Here is a 22,303-nt window from a genome sequence, read left to right on the forward strand (position 1 = left end):
TAGTAAACATGATCCTAAAAACTCTAAGATCATGGTATCTAGTAAGCATTTAAATCTTTGCAGAATTGAGTTCTGAATGTGGGGGGGCTGTATGTGAAATAGACTCTTCATCTTTGTGAGCACCCTGATTGTCTTTAAACACTGCTCATTAAAGAAGGCAACAGAACTCTAACATCATTTTTAAAATATGTTTTCATTGTAAAACAGTTGCTGCCTAACATGAAATTTTTTATAGAGTTAAAAAATAATAAGCGATATGTACATCAAGCCAGTCTTTGTGAATATATTCTAGGTGGAATAATAGAAAATCTCTGCTGTTTGGCTATTCTTTTATTTACTTATTATTTTATTTAATATTCATTTATTTATTTAGTTTTACAGTGCTGGGTTTGAAGCCCAGACCCTCATGCATGCTAAGCAAACACTCTACCACCCCTGTCCCCAAAGCAGCAATTTAATATGGTATTATCAAATACTTTACATAACTTGAAACATAGAATACAGAATTGATATCTTTCTTGTCTTATCTTTATAACAAGGCAGTTTAAATTTTCTGCCTTCTCTTCATTTTTCTTTTAAATTTGTGCAACATGGTCTATTGCACGGTGTAGGACAGAGCATTTGTTTTGCTTTTTCCCTGCAAGAGTTAACAATCCCAAAACAGAGTCAATGCCTTCTCTCAGATAGGGCCAATGTTTTGTTTTGTTTGGTACAGGGATTGAACCTATTGGCACTTAACTATTGAGCTATATCACTGGCCCTTTTTATGTTTTATTTTGAGACAGGGTCTTACTAAGTTGCTGAGGCTGGCTTTGAACTTGAGATCCTCCTACCTCAGCCTCCTGAGCTGCTGGGATTACAGGTGTGCAACACTGTGCTAAGCTCTAATGCCAGTTTTGTTTTTTTGTTTTTTTGTTTGTTTTGTTTTGTTTTTTAGTTGTAGATAGACACAATACCTTTATTTCGTTTATTTTTATATGGTGCTGAGGATTGAACCCAGTGCCTCACACATGCGAGAAGACCATTCTACCACTGAGCCACATTCTCAGCCCCATCCAATGCCAGTTTTTAAAGTAGCATCTTTTTCTACATCAGCCTCTTATCCCTTTAAGACAAAAAGACTGTCATGTGTTTTCAGTAGCAGTCTGAGCAATACACAAGGGTTAGAATGTACAAACACATGTATTTGCACACATGTATGTACATAATTAAATGAGTCCCTTTAGGCAGTACATCTTTAAAGCCAGTGGATTCATGGGGACAGAGGAGGGGGTGTTTCTGTTTTTGCAGTGCTTGCAATCCAACACAGGGTCTCACACATGCAGCAGTAGCACTAACACTGAGCTACACCCACTGCCTGGTGAGCTAGTGAAATGAGAAATATTGTGCCCCTCAGATTACACTGTATTTAGCTGGCTTCTCTATATTCTCATCAGACAGAGGCCTGTCCCAGTAGATGACCTTCTCAGTATGCTTTAGGTACCCACAGAATAGTGCTTTGTTTGATATGATGAAGACACAGACGCCAGGCATGTTGGCTGACCAGAGGAAAACCCTTTGCTCTTGCCATAATAATACATTCAAGCAGGAAGTTAAGAAGAAAATAGTTTTTCTCCTGGCAGCCAGGGGCTGGGAGGGGGTGGGGGTGGGGATAGAGCTTAATTATGAAGATGGTGGGGGCTCAGGGACATTCACAAGTGGTGATCAAGAAAAAAGAATGGGGTGATGTCATTCTTCACTGGGACAATCACTGAAATGAAATCAGGCCACACACAACAATAGTCTTGTTCTATTCTCAGAACCACAGTTATAAGAGATGATTTTGCTGGGATGTTTCTCAGGAGGGGTGTAAGAGCCGCTACTCACATGAAACTCTGCTCCCAGACTTGGAAGATGAGATGTGCAGAAATGGCCTACTGTGGACTCACAGCACTCGTCTAAAATCACGGTGCCACAGTTTAGAATCGAAACTGGGTCCAGATTCTTGAAACATAATCAATTTAAAGAAACAGAATGCAATTATATAACTTGGTATCAGGCCAGATGTTTTCAATTGTTGCTCTTTTTTTGTAGGATCATTTTGAATGGCACACTGAAGTTAAAATGGAATAGATTCCTCAGTAGAAAGTTTCAGGAAGCCACTTCCTGAAAAGAAACACTGCCTTTGCCATGTTAGAGCATTTATGGGGTTGATTAATTCTGCTTTCAGAAGGAGCATTTGATCTTGCGTTCCTAGTTCCTGTGGCAAATGCATTCAATTTTAGGTTTCTTCTCTCAATGGTGTCCTGATTTGACCTAATTTATCTGCTTAGATTTCACAAGAGTGCATCATAATTATAAAGGAAAGTTAGACTTTCGAAGAAGCCATCCCTGGACTAATTAGGTGGGAAGGTCAAATCTTGTTATTAAGATTTTGTCATTGTGTTAATAGAGCTTAAAGGAAATGTTTAGATTTTTTTTTTTTTAATTTGGGGGAGTAGTCAATACTGGGGATAAAACTCAGGGCCTTGTGTATACTAGCCAACTGCTTTACCACATAGCTACTTCCCCCCTAATTTTTTTCCCCTATATGAGTATACTAGTAAAACTGAAACACTGTATTTTACATCAGTATCTGTAACTTGGAGAATTTGTAGGGAATGTTCATTTTTGGAAATTCTCTGAGCTTTAGGTATATGCATATATCCAGAGTCAGGATCTCTTTCATAGATGACATACGAATGTAAAAAATAAGTTGGATTTTAGTGGGAATTCATATCCATCTAATGCTTTTGCTCTCAAATTCCTAGGCAACCTTCATTAGAATCTAGGTTGTAAAGGAACTTGTGGTGTATATGGGACAAAGCTATTTGAAAACTGCTTTCGATATGGCTATCAAAATAAAAAGTGGCATATTTTTTTTTCTGTTTGTTTTTTGGCAAATTCTAAACTTCAGTGATTTCTGCTACCCTTATTTTAAAATGAAAGGTAATTTGGTTATAGAGTATTTGAGATATACTAATTATTTAGAAATTTAAAATAGCTAAAATTGATAGGTGTGGTGGTACACATCTTTAATCCCAACTACTCAAGAAGCTGAGGCAGGAAGGTCTAAAGTTCAAGGCCAGCCTGGGCAAATGATAAGTGACTCTGTCTCAAAAAGACTAAGGATATAACTCAGTGGTAGAGCACTTACCTAGCATGCATGAGGCCCTGGGTTCAATCCCCACAACTCTGAAATTTTCAAAAGTAACCAAAAATTTTACCAACAAATTGTCAGCACTATCAGAAGCTCCCAAATTTTCAGGTCTCGACTTAATTGTTTTCTTTTCTATTTATTTTTGATAACCTCTAGAGACATCCAAGTCCATTATCTATAGTCAGTGCTCATCAGCATAAAAAATACAGGTGTTATAATAAGCAAAGCAAATCTATTGTTTACAAAGCAAGTAAGCTAGTCGTGGCTTCTATGATGGAATTCACCATAAAATTACATTTACAATTTCTTGCAATTACATCTTTTACCTTTTTTAATCCTTTTTTGTGATCATATATTTTTAATTTTAATTTGTTATATATGACAGCAGAATGCATTACAATTTATATTACACATAGAGAGCACACGTTTTCATATCTCTGGTTGTACACAAAGTAGAGTCACATCATTTGTGTCTTCATACATGTCCTTAGGGTAATAATGTCTATCTCCTTCCACCGTCTCTCCTTCCCTCATGCTCCCTTCCTCCCTTTTTCTCCTTTGCCCTATCTAGAGATCATCTAATCCTCCCATGCCCACCCCCTACCACCACACTATGAATTAGCAGCCTTAAATCAGAGAAGACATTCGGCATTTGGTTTTGGGGGATTGGCTAACTTCACTTAGCATTATATTCTCCAACTTCATCTATTTACTAGCAAATGCCATGACTTTATTTTCTTTTAATGCTGAATAATATTCCATTGTATATAGGACTTAAAAACAACAGGGACATAGCCACATCAATATTTATAGCAGCACAATTCACAATAGCTAAACTGTGGAACCAACCTAAATGCCCTTCAGTAGATGAATGGATTAAAAAAACACTTTGGAATACTATTCAGCAATTACATTTTGTACAAAAAAGGGATTTGATACATTTTCTACATTAAAAATGTATTCATTTATTTATTACATAAAATATGAATGTCCCAAGAGATTAACTTCTCTGTATCCATGGGAGTCCAGTCCAGTCAGGGGTACAGGTGTGATGAGCTCAGCATTGCACAGTGTCCATAGGCCATGGGCCAACAGTATTTGGAGTGGTCAGTGTTGTGCTATAGATAGGGCTATAGAGTGTCTTTCCTGATGATAAGTGTGCTGTAATACAAGTCACATAATTCTGCTCTCCAAAGATCACTGAAGTGAGAAGCAGGATGTTGGATCTGGTTTTAGGCATTTTATTTATTCTGTAACTCTGTATAAACTTAAAATATACTTGTTCCATTTTCCCTCGCTGGGATGTTGAAAGTATGAAGCACTCTAGGGGGAAGCAGATGTAGGAAGCTACTCTAACATAACCTATTGTTCTTGTTGTAATATTAAAAGGCTAAGGTAATGTGTGGTAATCTTTAGTTCCCATCATCCTGTGTTATTCCCAGCACCTTATTTCTCCCTCATTATTCTTTTAGTTTTATGTCTCTCTCTGCCAGTAAACTAACCCCGTGTGTGTGTGTGTGTGTGTGTGTGTTTGTGTGTGTGGTGTGTGTGTGTGTTTTGTGTTTTGATGGTTGGCAAAAATTAAAAAATGTTTTGCAAAGTAGAAAGGTGATAGAATAGCTAGGATTATAACTACATATTCACTGCAGTAAAAACACTAAAATACATCAAATAAAATAGAATGGATAATCTGTACTGGCTTAAGCTCTTAAAACAGAATTAAAAAAATATAAAAGTAGTATATATTGTCGTATACACTGGCACTTGTTGGAATTCAGGTCAGAGTTGACTCCAAATCATCTTTGCAATTAGAAAGATGTCTAAGACTATTTCCCGGAAATGGTGGGTGTTATTGCTTTTAACATTTTGTTGATTGGCTTCTGTCATGCACTAAAATGGTTGAGAAATTGCTATCATCTGGATCTCCAGACAGAGGCCAGAGATAAAACATGACAACCCTCTGCTCACTGTCAGTGCCTGTCACAAGAGTGCCTTTCTCTCAGGGAAATATTCAATTTTCTTGTTGCCTTTTACACCCCCAAACATTGATTTATAGAGGAACTTCTTTCAAACATGTCATAGACACTACTAGCTTAGTGGTTTATAAGGGATGAACTGTCCCTTCTGGGTGAAAAGAGAGGAATGTAGTTTACATTTTTTGTTTAGAAGCCCTGCTAGCTTAAAGAGCTTTCTCTCTGGTTGTGGAAATATTACGACAGAGTTTGTATGGCAGGACTTGTGTATACATGTATGAATAACTATCTAGTGACAGCTTACCCCTAAAGGTGACAGACAATAATTCTGACTCTCAAAACTTTGGTTTTTTTCTCTCCCCGACTCATGTGGGCAATAAGACCAGGCATCTACCTCATCATAACTAGGTTGAGCTATTGGCTTCTGCAGATGTCTGCAAATATAGAAAATGATGTATGTTAGGGTGACGTAAGAAATAGCTTTTCCTACTTCAGGGAGCCTTTGGGAAGAGTGCAAGAGCTATCACCTGCAAAGGTAATCTGATCTTTTTAAAATGGACACCCCCCCCACCCCCCCCCACCCCCCCCCACCCCCCCACCCCCCCACCCCCCCCCTACCCCCCCCCCCCCCCCCCCCCCCGCCAGTTTGCAGTGACCTTGAGAGAAGTGTGCTATAGAGGCTAGGAGTCAGATTACCTGGGTTTGAATCCCTGCTGTGCCATCTGCTAACTGTGACTTCATTTCTGTGTGCCTCAGTATCCTTATCTGAGAAATGGTGGCCAGTAATAATCAACTTCATTCACCTGTGCTGAATGAAGGTTAGATGATTTCAAATGTTAGTAAGGACTCAGAAAACGTCTAACATGTAATAAGGTGCTTTGTCCTTACAAGAGGAAATTTAAAATTCCAGTGATAGACAAAGTAGACAATAATGCCACAAATGGGGAGGAGCCATTCTTGGCTCACAGCCCTGGTCCCATGGAAAATGGTGTTAGAAAAGAGTAGGACATATGCATTTGCCTCCCAAACAATCAATGAAAATACCTTGCCTTTACACACTTAAAATACTCACACATCCACCTGCAAAAGTTGTTGAGGAAGTCAAATGATGCATGAATAGGAAAGTACTTTGGGAATATTATCATCATTTTGATATGTACACATGGAGAAACTTTTTAAAAATTTTTTTTAGATGTTGGTGGACCTTTATTTTATTCATTTATTTATATGTGGTGCTGAGAATCAAACCTGGTGCCTCACACATGCTAGGCAAGTGCTCTACCTCTGAGCTACAACCCCAGCCCTGGAGAACCTTTTTGAAACCAGTTTTTACCTTTCGAATTTCTGACTTTCCTTTACATTTATGTAGTCTTTCATTCAATCCCCCCACCCATCCAACGATGATTTGACAAATATTGGCAAATAAACACTGATACTTACTTAAATCCTTTAAGAAGATCCTTCTGATGAGGTTCTCAGGATGCTGGACCCAGATTCTGAGCTCCAAACAGAATGGACACTTACACCCCAGTCCACTCTCTCCCTTAGTGCAGCCTCACAGAGCTGGATGCTGAAGGCCACAAAGGAATAAAATGGGTCCGATTCATCAAACATTTTTTTTAAGACTTTATGTTTTAAAAAAGCAGCTGTAGGTTCATAGCAAAACTGAGAGGAAGGTCCAGAGGTAGCCCCATGTCCTCACTCCACCCCGTCATATGCACAGCCTCCCCCATTGTCCCCACTGCCCGCAGAGGGCCCACCTGTTATATCTGTTATTTGAGGGGATTTAAGAACCTACATTGTCACACCATTGTCACCCAGAGTTCATGTTTTATATCAGGGCTCATTCTCAGTATTATTCTATGGGTTTGGATAGATGTTTAATGACATGTGTCATCAAAACAGTTCTTAATAGTTTATTTGCAAATTATGTACGTTTGTTAATTTTTTAGAGCTATATTACGGTGCTATTTAAATGATGTGATACTAAAGCTCCAGGTTGACAACTGTACAGCCTCCTCCTCTTCAATTTGTGCTATTATTCCAATTCCTTTGTTGAAAATAGGGGAAAATATCTTTAGAAAATTATGAAAGGAGCCGGATGTGGTGGTGCATGCCTGTAGTCCCAGCGGCTTGGAGCCTGATGCAGGAAGATCACAAGTTTGAGGCCAGACTCAACGATTTACTGAGGCCCTTAGCAACTTAGTGAAACCCTGTCTCAAAATAAAAATAAAAAATAAAAAAGATCTGGGGATGCGGCTCGGTGGTTAGGCGCCCTGGGTTCAATCCCTAGTACCAAAAGAGAAAGAATATTGTGAAAGGAAATCTCATGAAGAAAAGTTTAAGTATTTTGGATTTTTTTTTCCCACCAAGTGGAGGGTACAAACTCTCCTTGTATTTTATAGTTTTGAAAAAGATATTTTATTTTACTTTTTGGTACCAGAGATCAAACCCAGGGGTGCTCTTCCTCTGAACTAGAGGGTCTCACCAAGTTTGCTAAGGCTGGTCTCAAACTTTCGAACCTCCTGCCTCAACCTCTCAAGTTGCTGAGATTACAGGCATATGCCCCTGCAATTGACATAGAAAAAGGCATTTTTTATATAGAATTCAATATTCTTTTTAAAAAATATTGATTTTTAAAATTGTAGCTGCACATAATACCTTTATTTTCTTTATTTTTATGTGATGCTGAGGATCGAATTCAGGGCCTCACACATGCTAGGCGAGCGCTCTACCACTAAGCCACAAACCCAGCCCTAGAATTCAAAATTCTGATTACATATCATATGTTGTCCAAAGTTCTTAAAATAACCAACTTTGGATTTTTTTTAGTTTTTTCACTTCTTTTTCATACACTGAAGAAAGAGTAGAAGGATAAAGGAACCAAGGGTTTTAAGGAGATGAAAGGACTCAAGGTAGGGAAAGGAGAATGGAGTTTGCCATGGAGCCCTGAAGAGTCAGGTGGAAGGACAGCCAAAAGGAGAGCCAGAACCCTGGTGCAAGAAGTTCAGTGAGATGGAGGAGTTGAGTCAAGTAGGGGCAAGTTAATTATGAGGCATGGATGGAGCAGATAAGAGGAGAGGCGTCCAGATACTAAGTCAATGGCAACGAAGCAGGAATAGAGGAGAGTCTCTCTGTATAGTCAATTCTAGGCCTCTACTGCCTACCTCTGCCTCTCCCTTCTCTTGACCATAGAACTCAGTTGTCCTGACACTGCTAAGAGAAGAAGGGAGATGTCAGTGCATACTCCAGATGGTGTGCAGAATGAAGAAGAAAAACAAAAGCACAAATACTGGCTAATTATTCAAAATGTTTGGGACTATAAGTGCTTTAGATCTTAGATTTTTAAAAATTTTTGGAATACACACACACACACACACACACACACACATATACACACACACCTATATAATGTACATAATAAAACTCCTTGGGCATGGAACCCAAATCTAAATATAAAATTAAGTTATGTTTCTTTTCTTTTCAATATTTTTTTAATTGTAGATGGACATAATACCTTTATTTATTTATTTATTTGTTTTAATTTTTATGTGGTGCTGGGGATTGAACCCAGTACCTCATGCATGCTAGGCAAACGCTCTACCACTGAGCCACAACCCCAGCCCCTCAGCTATGTTTCTTATAAGCCTTGACCTGAAGGTAATTTAATACAATATTTTTAATAATTTTGTGCATGAAACAGAGATTCATAATTTCCATTTGCAGCACCATGTCAATGATCAAAAATTTCCACATTTTTGGAACATTTCAGAGTGGGAGTTTTCAGATTAGAGATGACTCAATCTGTGTTTTACATGCATCATGAGCATATGGGTTATATGTTTTTGTTATGGTATTCATTATATTGATGATTGTGTTTGTAGTTAGTTGAACTTTTCAGATGTTTAGGATTTATCTTTGTTAACGTGACTGCAAGTTTTTCAATGACGATTGCTTAGAATTCTTTTTCCATGGCCGCTGCCCCCTCCCAGGACTCCAAATGCACCCATGTGAGACTAGTTGATATTTCCCATGCTCTCCAAATCAGTGAGACAGAATCAACTTTTGCTGAAAGCCCTTTATTTCCGCTCTCAACATTCTATTTGGTCCTTTTGACTCGCATCCACTTGTCTCTCCATTGTAGCCACGTTTTCCTTAAAGTCTTTGAGCAGAGCTATTTTACAGGCTTCATTTGGTGGGTCCATCTCCAATGTCATTTCCATGTCTCTATGAACAAGGTCACGTTTTTCTGGCTTTTTCATCTAGCAATACTCTACTGACTGCTGGATATTGTAAGTAGTTTAAATTTTGTTGTCTTCTCTTAAAAAAAAATATTTAGTTGTGTTCAGGAGGCAGTCCATTTAGTTGAGTATCAGCTGGTTCTTTGAAAGCTTGTTTTTAAGATCTAGAATGATCTATCCTCCAGAGCTCATAAGGCTTGGCCTTTCTGAGGTCTCCACTTGTGTTTCTCATGAATGCCTCATCGACACCCAGGTCTTCCCACTAAGGCTTGTCAGGACTTGAATGTCTCCCAGCCATGCCAAATGTAGTTGTTCAACTGGCAGCCGCCTGGTAATCACCAGCTGCTCAACATTGGAGTCTCACTCTACACATCTGTAGCTCCGTATTCCATGATTTGAGGCAACCCCATACAGATTCTGGAATGCTCTGTGTGGATCTCTCTTCTCCTACTCTATCCCACAAATTCCACTTCACTTCTCCAGATAGCACTCTCTCCTCTCTGTCCAGGTTTCTCTCTCTGGGCCAGTGTCCAGCAAGCATCTCCAGGAGAACCCATCTCACCTGTCTCCTTCCCCTCAGGGATTGCAGCCTGCCCAATGTCCGAGACAGCTACTTCACCTGTACCTGGACCAGTCTGATACCAGTGACTCCATCATGACTGGAAGTTCAAGTTCCATCACAGTTTTTATTTTTATTTATTTTTTTCCCTTCCCGCTAGTCAGTCATACCCTCCCTGGTACAACTGGGCCTCATTGATCTCTCTATTTGCAATGCCTAATAGAAAGTTTAGCACATAACAGTTATAATAAATATTGACTGAGTGATTGTTGTTAAAGCAAGCCACAATATTTAGGGTGTCTATGGAACTTGGCCAAACTTTTAGGTGAACCTGCTCTAAGTGTTGATTTTATATCAGACCCCATACTTGAGACATTGATATAAATATCAAAGTACTTCTGTAACATGCCCTTTTAAGCAATAGAGAAATCTAATACACAATCGAAGGCACATAAGCTAGTGATCAGTGCTAAGGTTGGACAAATTCTATGCTTAACATTCTTTACAACTCTTAAGACTGTATCCGGAAGCCAAGATCACATGTTTTCAGGCAGTATAGGACAGTAATGACAACTTGTTATAGAAGTAAAGTAGTAGAAACTATTTTTAGCATTCAGCCCATGAAATTGGCAAATACAACTATCAACCTGCAGGGATTTCTCTAAGCATATAGCAGGATTATAAATTCCCATATTTTAGTGTCATTTAATCTTCCAAAGACTATGATAGCTTTTCATGTAAATTGAGTTGGCCTATCCAGCTATCTTTCTGTGATCAAAAAGTCAACTTACAAAATAAGAATCATAGTCTGATAGCTCTGAACTGTAGAAATTGGGAAGGAAGTTCTGCATGTTTGCATTAAAGATTTCCCTCTAAAGTCTTTTTTTTTTTTTTTTGGTACCAGAGATTCAACTCAGAGGCACTTAACCACTGAATCACATCCCCAGCCCTTTTTGTATTTTATTTAGAGACAGGGTCTCACTGAGTTGCTTAGGGCCTCGCTAAGTGGCTGATGCTGGCTTTGAACTCAGGATCCTCCTGTCTCAGCATCCCAGGGCACTGAGTAGAACACCTGTGCCCAAGGTTTCACAAAAGAAGTAACTGAATCTGGAAGAATGTAAGGCCTAGGGAAATCTCTTTCAAAAAATCATAACGCTTAAAATCTCTGGGAGAGATAGATACATCTCTTATAGTGAGGGTATCTTTACTTCATTATTTAAAATTCCCTAAAATTCAGAAGTATTCCATTCACACACGCACCCCACATTACCCCTACTATGTAGGTCAGTTCAGGTTCACACAGTATTGTTGTTATCGGTACCACAGTCTTGTAATACTCAATCTCATTTGATGCACAGGATTCTTAAAATTCTTTTTTGTTCCTTTTGGACTATATTTCTGGCTCCTTTCAATGAAAAGCAGCAGTATTTCAGGCTCAGGAAGTTGCCCGTGAACGAGGTGTCATCTCTATCGGTTCATTCTTCTCAGTTACCTGCAGCAAGTCGGCTTTTCATCTTTGTTCTTTGATTACACAACCTGCCAGGTGGAAATAATCATTTAATCTCCGCATGTGCATTAAGAACCCCTGAAATTCTGATGCATTATTGAAGGAGATTTTTTTTTTTTTTCAAAATAATGATCGTACTCGTTTCGAGTCTGAGTGAAATGGCATTTAAAGGGCACTGATTTAAATCCGTGGCTCCAAAATGGTTTAAAACTAAGGGATTTGTTTCACTTTTTTTTTTTCCCCAGCATTTCCCTCCTTGGTTTACATTCCGCAGTTAAGAATTTAAAGTGAACCTTTGCCAAAGCCTCAGGTTCCACCTGGTTTAGGGTTAAAACCACATGAAGCCACTGAATTTTGCATAGTTTCCATTTGAAATGATCTCTCCACTTGGGTTCTCTTTCAGAGCAAGCCAGGCACATATGAAACTTGGCTAAGCTTTTAGGTGAACCTGCTCTGAGTTTTGATTTTACATCCAGACCCCATAATGAGGCCACTCACCTAGTTCCGTCCTTCAAAAAGCACTTTGTGTAAGGTCCCCACAGTGTGCATAATCATGACAAGAGGCTGAGGCACAGGAACACCTTACTTCAGAATGATGTGAGGGAAAAATGTCTCAGTCCAGTTGGAACTCATTCTAATGGAGAAACCAGACAGACTCAGTCATAGAGGTTCTAGTATAAGGCAAAGCACTTTGGGGAAAGAATTTCTTTTGAAGTCTCAAGAAAAGGGTTCTCAAGTAAACAGCTCAGAGAGACCAACTTAACCAACTTAATTCATTGTTCCCAGTTTTTTTCCTTTGCTAATGCATTCATGGCTTCAGCCAATATTCAGTGAATATTGTTACATGCCTTGTGTGTTAGTTTTCCATCATTGTGATAAAATACCTGAGAAAAATCAGCTTAATAAAGGAAAAGGTATGTTTTGGTTTGTGGCTTCAATTACTTGACCTTATTGCTTTGGGCTTTTTGTTGTTGTTGTTGTTTTGCTTTTTTTTTTATTTTAGTTTTGATGGGAATATGTGGCTGCTCATCTCATGGTGGCAAGGAAGTGCCTCTTCATGGGCATACCCCCCCAAATAACTAACTTCCTCTCATTAGGTTCTCACCTCCTAGAGTTCTCACCACCTCCCGATAGTCCCACAGCCTGGTAACAAATCTTTCAACACTTGGTCTTTGGGGGACATTTAAGAACCAAACTACAACACATGCCAAGCCCTGTTCTGAGGAATTTAAGATACTCATTGAGCAAAATACTTAGAGATCCAGAATTCTGTGGATCTTACATTCTAGTAGCAAGATCCTAATACATAAATCAAATACATAGAGTCTATGAGAAAGTGGTAAGTACTATGGAATAAAAGTAGAAGCAAAGTTGGAGATTAGAGGAGGTTGCAGTGTTGAAGAGGACTCATAGGGAGATGCTCATCCCAATGGCTAAGAGTTGAATAGAAACCGGAAGGAAGTGGGGAAACAGCAAGGTGTATGGAAGAGGAGCATGCCAGGCAGAACAGAGCAGAGGCCCAGGTGGGCATCTGCCTACCTAAGGAACCACAGGAAACCAACATGACAGAGGGGAGGGAGTCCACAGGGGAGTGGTAGGAAATGAGATAGCTCAAGTCACACCAGTTCTGCCTATGCCCTACTGGCCATAGAAATGAAAGGATTTGGGGGCCATTTCTCTGGATAACAAGCAAGCCAGTGCAGGATTTTCAAAGGAATTGTGATCTTGGTTTAAATATCAAAGAACTTTCTCAGTCCTGTTGAGAATTGATGGTAGATGGACAAAGGTGAAAAGATTATGAGATGGTTGAAAAAGATAAGAATGGTTCAGACTGGTACTATTTTTGATAGTAGAGCCAATGTTATTTCCTGATCAATTGGATGTGGTTATGTGAAAAAAATATCAAAGAAGGAAAGAAGGAAGGGAATAGATCAGGAGTTCAGTAATTTTGGAAATCTAGTTCAAGATACCAGTTAGACCTCCAAAGGCACTGAAACAATGAAGTATTGTTGCCTCGTTTCCTAGAAGCACTAAGGACCTCCTCAGGGTTCTTGGAACTGAATATATAACCTGAGACCTTTCGGGGTAATTTTGTGGTTTTCTCCAGGCATGCAGAATTGCACAGGGGTAGCTATGGACTAGGCAGGGAGGAGTTGGAGCTGAGAGTCTTTGTATAATGACTGACTGTGGAATTCAGCCTGATAAGGAGGGGAATGGAGATCTCCAGAGAGTGTAGGTTGGTGACAGTAGTAGAGTCAAAGGACTTGGAGGGACCACAATGTCAAAAAAAAGTAAGAGTTGGCTACTGAGAATAATGATCAGAAAACTGGACCCAGGAAATTGAGATGAGGCGGGGAGCAGTTGTAAGTACTGTCATGGGCTAAGATTGACTAGATTGGGCTAGAAAGTAGTTAGGTATAATGGTTTGAATATGAGGTGTCCCCCAAAAGCTCATGTGTGAGACCATGCAAGAAGGTTTGGAGGAGGAATGATTGGGTTATGAGAGTTAATCCATGAATTAATCTCCTGCTGGGATCAATTGAGTGGTTACTGAAGGCGGATAGGGTATGGCTGGAGGAGGGGGTCTCTGAGGATGTGCCTTTAGGGTATACATTTTATATCTGGGTGGAGAGAGTCTCTCTCTCTCTCTCTCTCTCTCTCTCTCTCTCTCTCTCTCCTTGCTGCCTTGCTGATCATCATGTGAGCTGCTTTCCTCTGCCACAGTCTTCCACCATGATGTTCTTCCTCACCCAAGAAATGGAGCCTGCTCTCCATGGACCACACCTCTGAAACCGTGAGCCCTCAAATAAATTTTATTCCCCTAAAATTGAAATCCTGGAGGGAAAGGGAAGGAGGAAAACTAAAATAACTTAGGAATGAAGGGCAACATCGCCGGGTCAGTCGATAACTATGGAAGTAGTTGACTGTGTTGTCTGATAACAGATGTTAATTGTTTCTTATAAGATTAGAAGTCAGACAGGTAATAGATTTAAGGAGGAGTGCCTAGGGAGAGAGAATTAAAGAGGAAGGGAAGAAGGCAGGCAGGCAGGCTGGCAGAGATGTTAAAAAAGATTTTTAGCATGATACTGAATCAATAGATACACCCAAATTTGCATTCAGTTTTCTAAAGTTACATTCTAAAAAGATAGTATAGTTACATACAAACCACGATGAATGAGTGTGTGCAGAGTTTTGCCAAAATGAGAGTCTTTTCCCTTTTCTAACCAGGAGCAATCAAGATGCCCAGTAACTTACTCTTCTTGTTTTACAGTCAAATAAACAACAACAACAAATCCTTAGAAAGATACTAAATAACAGCACAGAAGGAATCCAATTTAAGTATAGATGGCCCGGGCTTTTTTTTTTTTTTTTTTAATGACAATAATAAACCAAATATCTTCCCTGGGAAAAAACTGAACTCTCTGAAGGATGGTAGATAGAGATGCTTTATATGTATAATGGTAGCTTCACCACCCTTTTATGACTTTGAATCTTCTCCTTGCTTTGACAAAAGATCATTCAGAAGTGAACTTATTTCAATGATACCTGTGCAGATGGTTTGCTCACAAAAGTAATTCATGGTATTTATCCTGGGGACAGCTCATAAGAGGTGATCAAATTTTTATATTTTCATCGTTGTAGCTGTATTCCATTCTTGATGCTAGAGAAATAGTTTTTTTTTTTTTTCAAATTATCTGAAAATCAGGAATAGCACCTTGGGCAGGTTCGGTACCAGTTTGAGCCCATAAATACTCAGGAAGTCCTCAGTGGGACTGAGTCTTGTAAGTTCAATTTCATAGTGGAAATGAATCCTATTTTCTTTCGGAGTGAAATAGAGAAAGGTGACCGGGTAGAATTTCCCTGGAGTAATTTTGCTTTTCATGTTTATGAGTTATGTCTTCGCCTGTGGTGAGCAGAGAGGCCAGGATGACAGCAGGTGGCTCCTTTTAAAAATCAGTAAACCAGAGAAAACCTTCTTCCTTGCCCTTTTCTAGGAAAGCTGTTAGGAAGAAAAAGAAATATTCAAATAAGACATTAAGTAGAAGATTTTAATGAATTATCATCTTGCTTTTGGACTTCACAATAAATAGCAATTATTATAAAAACTGCAATAAGTTTACCAGGTTTCTGATACTGTGCAATGCAGACTGTGGACTTCACCTCACATGACAAATATCATTTATTCATTCAAACAAATATCACTGCATGCTTTACAAGTGCAAGATGTTGTTCGGACACTGAGGGGGTAATATAGGATGTGCCCCCACAGGCTCTGCTCTCAGGGAGCCTACACTCTAAGATGACCATAATACTTTACCACTGTAGGACATAAAGCTATAATGATAGACGTGGAAGGGGTTTGTGTGATTTCTAGAAACTGTGCACCTTTGGTAGAGGATGGGCAAATTTGCACTTGGTACAGATTTCTTACAGCTCTCCAGTACAGAGGCCAACCCTAACTCTATTGTTTGAAAGAATATAATATACTTCAAGCTGGACTCAATGGTGTATGCCTGTAATCCCAGCAACTCCAGAGACTGAAGCAGGTGGATCATAAGTTGGAGGCCAGCCTCAGAAACTTAGTGAGGGGGGCCTTAAACAATTTAGCAAGATCCTGTCTCGAAATAAAAAGTACAAAAGGCTGGGAATGTAGTTCAGTGACAAAGCATCCCTGGGTTCAATCCCCAGTACACAAAAGAAGAAGAACAACATAATATACTTCAAAACAGTGATTAGGAATTAATGTAAGATTTGCAAGATTTACTCCAGACCCCCAATATTTGGAAGTACAAATTGTTACATAACCAAATACATGGCTTCTGCCTGCTCCTGCCAGTTTAGGGACACTTAGGATAGTGAAGTTTGACCCAATAACCCTCTCACCAGTTAGTCCGTTGAGTGAAACAAAAATCGTCCTCTAAGTGGCAGTACTCAAAAATGCAAACTGTGTCAAGGGAGAAAACTGCTCTTCAGATCCTGCTGAAGACTTCCTCCCAAGGCTCTTGAGTACATGCAAAGGAGAATTTAAATGTATGCACTTTGAGCCAGACATGGTTGCACAGGCCTATAATTCCAGACCTTAAGGAGGCTGAGGCAGGAGAATCCAGGTCAGCTTGAACAGCATAGTGAGACCTCATCTCTAAAAAAAAAAAGTCACAAACTTTCATTTCCCCAAGATCAACTTATCTTTTCTTAAAATTTTATTTTATTAGTCCATCTGTTTGAATGACTGACTTTTTTACTAGTCCATGTTTTAGAATGCTTCCATTTCAAAGTACTTGTTCTGGAAGCCCATAGAGAGGCCACTTGAATTTCATTCAAGTTATGGGATTAACTTCATGAGAAAGATACTGCCTCCTCCCTTCCCAAGGCCCCACCCCCCCCCCAAAAAAAAGAAAGAGAATTTAAAAATTAATAAACAGCCTCTTGTAAATGTCTGAAGGAGAAAACTAATCCAAAGTACTCCAAGCACTCGAGAAATACAAATAGTAAAATGTCAGTGTGAACAGTTCTTGTTTGTCTTGGGCTAGTAGCTTCAGGCCCTTGAGAATTGCCTTCCAGTTTTCTGACTACTGACTGGATGACACTCATTCCTACCAGGTAGGTATATAAGCACTCTTCAGAACCCCGAAGGCAAGAGTAGTTTGTATTCTGAGCTTTCATTTGAACAGTTTACGATCACATTGTCAATCTGTAAATTGCGTACAAACAGAAAAGTTGCAAAGAGAAGATAATAGGGAAAAAAAGAACTCTAGCTAGGACATTGTCCCATGGAAAGCCTTATAGTAAAACCCAAATAATACAAAAGCCATACAACAGCCATGTCATTGGGGGCAAATGAACAGATAAGGTGAATGACCCACTGAGCCCAAGGAAAGAACCCGAGGTCAGAAAGCACAAAGGCTTTGCCGAAAGGGCGAAAACTTCATTCCACATGCTCAAAGACACTGGCTAGCTGGTGTCAGCAGGGGATTGCTGGGCAGCTTAGGGTCTAAGCAGGCACAGGGCTTTGGTTTACTTAAAATATGAGTTATGCAAAAATCAAAATTGCAGGTGTCTCTACAGGCTCCTAAGTAAATAAAGGATAGGCAGAAGGGTAGACAGGTAGATTAAATGAAAAATAAACAACCACTATCCACACAGATTTAAAGACTTAGAAACGAATTGAGATTTTCATTGTGTGGTTTCTACCCAGTTGTTGTGGACACCTGTCACCTGTGTGCGCATGTCACACTACACCTGTGGGTGTAGTGTGCTGGTGTGTGTGTGTGTATGTGTGTGTGTGCGCGTGCGTCGTATGCGTCTGTGTGTTTCTTTTTCTTTAGAATTGCAGGGAAAGGTATGATGAAAAATGATACTAGAATAACAATTCTATGTGTGTCACTGGTTATAGAGGAGGATAGAGGAAATAAGACAAGGAATTTGTTGATTTTGATTAAAAATTGTCCTCTCCCCTTCCCCAGCACAATGCATCCAACCAAAGGAAGGCTGGCTTTGAAAGAATAAAGTTTTTTTTTTTTTTTTTTAAGTTAAATAATAAAAATGTGATACACCCAGCCAGGTTCTTGCTTTCCCAGGGACTCTTTTATGCCCAGAGTCTTTATCTCCCTCTAATCCTTTTCAGTCTTCTTGCCCTTTGCCCCCACATGACCTTCGGCACATTGCCTCCTGACCTTAGGAATGGGGAGCTCAGAGTTTCTGGGAGATTTTGATGAAACCACCTGCTGTTCTGCTCCACCATTTCCCCCACCACAGAATCCAAACAGAGCACAGAGAGCATGAATATGCTAATATTCAGAACCACACCAAAACCCCAACTCAGCAATTCCTGTGACTTGGGACAAATACTTGTAGGGATGGTTGTGAGCTTAAAATTCCCAAATAAGACTGGGAATTGAAAAATCTTGTAGACAGACGTGAATTCGGATTTCTTCTCTCATAAGAAAAAGGTGAAAAAATAAGACACATTCTCCAAAGATTACTTGAGTGGATAATGAGCTTTGAAATTAAGACAACTACTGTAAACCTTGGTTTTCTTTAATTATTATAATGATGATATATATATATAATTTATACATATATAAATTTTTTGGGGGGGGATACGGGCGATTAAAGTCAGGGACATTCTACCACTGAGCCACATCCTCAGCCCTATTTTGTATTTTATTTAGAGACAGGGTCTCACTGAGTTGCTTAGCACTTTGAAGTTGCTGAGGCTGGCTTTGAATTCAAGATCCTCCTTCCTCAGCCTCTCGAGCCACTGGGATTACAGGCATGCACCACTGTGCCTAATTAATATTTTTGTGGTCCTGGGAATTGAGCCCAGGGGTACTCTACCACTGAGCTACATCCCCAGTCTTTTTTTTTTTTTAATGTTGAGACAGGGTTTCACTATGTTGCCATCCTCCTCCCTCAGTCTCCCCAGTCCCTGGAATTACTAGGGTGCACCATCACAGTGGTTTTCTTTAATTATATACAACTAACTACACTGTGACCAAAAAAAAAAAAAAAAAAAAAAAAAAAAATCTGGATCATTTGGTTATCTAAAGTTTCACTCTTAAAAAAATCTAACTTTGGGACATACATCTCTTAGAGAAGAGTCACATCCCATTCTGTGATTGGGTGGCACTTAGATAAGAGGATGAAGTAAGATCAACCCAGGCTGACCACGGAACCAACCAGTCCTCAGGAGACATAATCACAGCTGGTAAAACTGGGGATGAAAACAGACAGCTGAGGAGCAACAGGAACTCTCTGATAGCTTTCCCTTGGCTGTTTCAAGTTTCAAAGTCAAGGTGGAAAATCTTTGTCATGACCAGGTAAAGGGCACGAGTTCCTGGATCATAGAAAAGGAAGAAACTATGTAGTTTTTGTTGTAGAGGTCTTTCACCTCTTTCATTGGGTTGATTCCCAAATATTTTATTTTATTTTATTTTATTGAGGCAATTGTAAATGGGGTAGTTTTCCTCGTTTCCCTTTCAGAGGATTTGTCACTGCTGTACAGATGTTGTCACTGCTATTTACAGGTGTTGATTTGTATCCTGCTACTTTGCTGAATTCATTTACTAGTTCTAAAGAAGTTTTCTGGTAGAATTTTTTGGGTCTTGTAGGTATAGAATCATATTGTTGGCAAATTGTGCTAAATTGAGTTCTTCTTTTCCTATCTGTAACCCTTTAATTTCTTTTGTCTAATTGCTCTGGCCAGTGTTTCAAGAACTATGTTAAATAGAAGTGGTGAAAGAGGGCATCCCTATGTTGTTCCAGTATTTAGAGGGAATGCCTTCAACTTTTCTCCATTTAGAATGATGTTGGCCTGAGGCTTAGCATAGATAGCCTTTACGATGTTGAGATATGTTCCTACTATCCCTAGTTTTTCTAGTATTTTGAACATGAAGGGATACTTATATTGACAAATGCTTTTTCTGCAACTGAGATGATCATATGGTTCTTATCCGTAAGTCTGTTGATGTGGTGAATTACATTTATTGATTTCCGTATGTTGAACCAACCTTGCCTCCCTGGGATGAACCTCACTTGATCATGGTGCACCATCTTTTTGATATGTTTTTGTATTTGGTTTGCCAGAATTTTATTGAGAATTTTTTACATCTATTTTCATTAGAGATATTGGTATGAAGTTTCCTTTCTTTGATGTGTCTTTGCCTGGTTTTGGAATCAGGGTGATATTGGCCTCATAGAATGAATTTGGAAGTATTCCCTCTTTTTCTATTTCACAAAATAGTTTGTAGAGTACAGGTGTAAGTTCTTCTTCATAGGTCTTGTAGAACTCAGCTGTGTATACTTTTGGTCCTGGGCTTTTCTTGGTTGGTAGGCTTCTGATGGTGTCCTTCTATTTCATCACTTGAAATTGATCTGTTTAAATTGTGCATATCATCCTGATTCAATTTGAGCAAGTCATGTGCCTCTAGAAATTTTTTGATGCCTTCAATATTTTCTATTTTTTGGAGTATAAGTTTTCAAAATAATTCCTAATTATTTTCTGTATTTCTGTAGTGTCCTTTTTCATCACATACATTACTGATTTGAGTTTTCTGTCTCCTTTTCTTTGTTAGCATGCCTAAGGCTCTATCAATTTTAATTATTTTTTTAAAGAACCATCTTTTTGTTTTGTCTATTTTTTTTCAATTGTTTCTTTTGTTTCAATTGTAATGATTTCAGTTCTGATTTTAATTATTTCCTGTTTTCTACTGCTTTTGGTGTTGATTTGTTCTTCTTTTTCTAGGGTTTTGAGGTATAGTATTAGGTCATTTATTTATTGACTTTTTCTTCTTTGAAGGAATGAACTCCATTCAATGAATTTTCCTCTTAGTACTGCCTTCATAGTGTCCCAGAGATTTAGATATGTTTTATCACTGTTCTCATTTAACTCTAAGAATTTTTTAATCTCCTCATTGATGTCTTTTGCAATCCATTGTTTATTCAATAGCATATTACTTAGTCTCCAGGTGTTTGAATAGTTTTTATTTTTTATTTTATCATTGATTTCTAATTTCATTCCATTGTGATCTGATAGAATGCAGGGTAGTAACTCTATTTTTTTGTATTTTTTAAGAGTTGCTTTGTGGCATAGTATATGGTCTATTTTAGAGAAGGATCCATATACTGCAGAGAAGAAAGTATTTTCTCTTGCTGAAGAATGAAATATTCTATATACGTCAGCTAAGTCTAAGTTATTGATTATATTATTGAATTCTAGAGTTTCTTTGTTCAGCTTTTGTTTGGAAGATCTATCCAGTAGGGCAAGAGGTATATTAAAGTCACCTAGAATTATTGTGTTGAGGTCAATGTAACTCTTGAAGTTGAGAAGAGTTTGTTTGATGAACATAGATGCTCCATTGTTTAGGGCATATATATTTATACTTGTTATGTCTTGATGGTGTATGGTTCCCTTAAGCAGTATAAAATGTCCTTTTTTGTCCCTTTTGATTAACTTTAGCTTAATGTCTTCTTTATTTGATAAGAAGATGGAAACTCCTGCTTGCTTCCATAGTCCATGCGAGTAGTATGATTTTTCTCATTCTTTTACCTCCAGTCTGCATATGTCTTTTCCTATGAGATGAGTCTCTTAGAGGCAGCATATTATTGATCTTATTTCTTTTTTCTTTTTTTGTTCCAATCTGTGAGTCTATGTCTTTTGATTGGTGGGTTTAGGCCATTCACATTTAGGGTTATTATTGAGACATGATTTGTATTCCCAGCCATTTTTGTTATTTAACTTGACTTAGTTTTTCCTTTGATTAGCTTTTCCTTCAGTGTAATACCTCCCTCTGCTGATTGCCATTGTTGTTTTCATTTCCTCTTCATAGAATATTTTGCCAAGGATGTTCTGTAGTGCACGTTTTCTAGCTATAAATTCCTTTAACTTTTGTTTATCATGGAAGGTTTTTATTTCATCATCAAGTCTAAAGCTTAATTTTGCTGGATATAAGATTCTTGATTGGCATCCATTTTCTTTTAGAGCTTGATATATGTTGTTCTGGGATCTTCTAGCTTTCACGGTCGGGGTTGAAAAATCTGCACATAACCTAATTATTTCCCCCCTATATGTAATCTGATTCTTTTCTCTTGTGGCTTTTAATATTCTCTCCTTATTCTGTAAGGTATTTTTATTATAATGTGCCTTAGTGTGGATCTGTCCTGATTTTGTATATTTGGTGTCCTGTAAGCCTCTTGAATTTGGTTTTCCATTCATTCTTCATGTTTGGAAAATTTTCTGATACTATTTCATTGAATTGGTTGTTCATTCCTTGGGTCTGGAACTCTATACCTTCCTTAATCCCAATAACTCTTAAATTTGGTCTTTTTATGCTATTCCATATTTCT

The 22,303-nt window shown here is 38.6% G+C and overlaps 1 protein-coding gene and 1 non-coding gene across 6 annotated transcripts in view; one reads left to right on the plus strand and one right to left on the minus strand.

The window, feature by feature from the left end:
- Sulf1 (sulfatase 1) overlaps nt 1–22,303 on the plus strand; it is a 175,404-nt gene that overhangs the window by 43,352 nt on the left and 109,749 nt on the right. The gene's annotated exons all lie outside the window — the stretch shown is intronic.
- On the minus strand, nt 8,701–8,773 carry Trnaa-agc (transfer RNA alanine (anticodon AGC)). The gene has a single exon. It is a non-coding gene; the product is annotated as a tRNA-Ala (tRNA).

This window comes from Ictidomys tridecemlineatus, chromosome 7, assembly GCF_052094955.1.
Source record: "Ictidomys tridecemlineatus isolate mIctTri1 chromosome 7, mIctTri1.hap1, whole genome shotgun sequence".
Taxonomy (NCBI): domain Eukaryota; kingdom Metazoa; phylum Chordata; class Mammalia; order Rodentia; family Sciuridae; genus Ictidomys; species Ictidomys tridecemlineatus.